Below are 2,562 nucleotides of genomic sequence, written 5' to 3'. Positions count from 1 at the left end.
GGATGGGAGAAGGTGTTAAGGCCCAAAAAATCCACAGTTCGCCCAAATAAATTCTCAGCTCAATGCGATACCTTACCGAGAAGAAACCCGATTTAGGCACGCGAAAGTTCATCCTATGCGCTTGCACACATGCCATGCCAAGTAAATAAGCAACACGCCACGCTACAAGCTTAAGTGGGCCCAAGCCACTTAAATGCCGGGGCTTGCTTGAGTAGGTTGTGGTATGGATGGTAATAAATCGACATGAGGCCCAAACATATGGGTGAGCCTCGGGAAATGGAAGTCTCGGGTTACTTGGGAGCCTCGGGACTCAAGCTCATTTCTTAGGCCCAAACATATGGGTGAGCACAAAAGAGGAAATAGACCATTAGCTTAACCAAATTAGCCCAATACCTCAACAAAAATAGTCCAACACTTGTTGAAGTTAGCCTATTTATTTTGACAAACCAACCCATTATCTTGGAAGGCCCATACAATTAGAAATGAGAAGCAGTAAAAGCATCAGCCCCTTGTTGAAAAATAGAAGCCACGAAGGGAGCAAGATGTCCACATATGCAGAGCTGCTGGAAGGCTCCAACACATGGGAAGGAACAATTTCCAAGCACAAAACACCTGAAGAACCAAGGGATATTAACGTGCAAGCTGCCAGGAAGAGAAGCACCCTTCGAACCAGCATATATGCCCCAATTCATTCCCTCATCAGACCTAGCCATGGAAAAAGGAAAGATAGAAAGGAAGGAGATGGTTGGCAATGGAAGTCTCCCACTGAAACAATTGAGGGAAATGGGGCCTTGAGCTCCTAAAAATATCTGCTAGGCAGAGGAAATTTCACCAAGATAGGAAAAGTCAAGGGAGGAGATGAGAAAGGAAGGGAAAAGCTTGGCCAAAATGGGTAGAAACCATTAGGTTCTTGGGAAGTGATGGTTTCCAGTGGCTATAAAATGAGGCCTCTTCTACCCAACGAAATCAACCCACACCTAGAGAGCAAGCTTCCTCTCTTACCTCGAAAACCCAGCAATCTCGTGCACTATTTACCCTCCTTCTCCATTTTTTCTTGGCGGACTACTTGCACATCGACAAGCTGGAAGAATATGGTTCTTTCTTTCTCTCTTCTTAGCCAAATCAGCTTACAAACCTCTTCTTCCTCACCTTAAACACTCCCATTTTCCTTAGGAAGCCATATTTTCCTCTTTGGTGCTAAACTCATGCTGATTTTGCTTCCATACCACAAGCCTCTCATGCCAAGCTAGAAAATTTATCTGTAAGCATCAAGAAATCATCTATAAGCTGTTGTTATTTTCATTGGTGAAGGTAACCAAGGTGTTTCCTAAGGCATCTTTGTCCTTTCGAAGCATTCTTGGGGCTTGATCTTTGAACTCAAGCTCAAGGGGCAATTTCATCCATTTTTGCTATTTACGACAGTCTATTTTTGCTATTTTTGCTATTTATGTAAAGGCTTTTTTTCTTCCAGCAACTATTATAGGCTTGGGTTGCCTAAATAGCAAAAATAGATGAAATTGCCCCTTGAGCCTGAGTTGAAGATCAAGCCCCAAGAATGCTTCAAAGGACAGAGATGCCTTAGGAAATACCTTGGTTACCTTCACCAACAAAAATAACAATAGCTTACAGATAAATTTTCTAGCTTGGCATGAGAAGCTTGTGGCGTGAGAGCAAAATTGTCATGAGTTTAGTACTGAAGAGAAAACTAAGTGTTCCTAAGGGAAAATGGGTATTAAGGTAGGAGGTGAAGAGTTTGCAGAGAGGTTTGGCTGAGAATAAGGAAAAATAGAAGTAGATGGCTTGAGTGCTTTTTCCGGCAGCTTGACAGAGACTCTATCAAGTGTCGAGAACAACTTGCCAAGAGGGAAACTAAGGGAAAATGATGGGCTGAGAACGGAATTGATGGGTTTTGGGAGTAAGAGAGGAAGCTTGCTCTCTGAAATGTGGGTTGTTTTGGGTAACTTTCCAGCCTGACAAAAGCTATGTCAAGACTCTAGAATGGCATGCCATAAGAGAAAATGGGAGGAAATGAAGGAGTAGGGCACGAAATTGCAGAGATTTCAGAGTGAGAGATGAAGCTTGCTCTCTAGATGTGTGTTGTTGATGATGAGTAGGAAATGCCTCTTTTTATAGGCGTTGGAAGCTACCTTTTTCCAAGAAATCTTAAGGGCTTCTATCCAATTTGGCCAAGTCTTTCCCTTCCTTTCTCTCCTCATCTCTTCAACCATCCTATTTTGGTGAAATCTACTCTGCCCATTTGCACAAAAGCAGGGATTTGTGGGAGCTCAAGACCCTTTCCCGCAGGTGCCTCAGAACTCCCATTTTTAGCCATCTCATTCCTTTCCTTTCTTCCTTTTTTTATGGCCAGGTCTGATTAGTGGAAGAGAATGGGTATGCATGCTGGTTCAAAGGGTGATATGCGTTCCAATATTCCTTGGTCCCTTGGGTGTCTTTTGCTTGAAACTTGCTCCCTTCCTATGTGCTAGAACCTCCCAGCAACTTTGTATAATGGACCTTCGGACTTCCCCTTCGTGGCTTTTGTTTTTCCAGCCAAGTGCTGGG

The sequence above is a fragment of the Prunus mume genome, linkage group LG5 (assembly GCF_029339155.1).
Source record: "Prunus mume cultivar Tortuosa linkage group LG5, ASM2933915v1, whole genome shotgun sequence".
Taxonomy (NCBI): Eukaryota; Viridiplantae; Streptophyta; class Magnoliopsida; order Rosales; family Rosaceae; genus Prunus; species Prunus mume.
Note: the sequence above shows the minus strand (reverse complement) of the source record.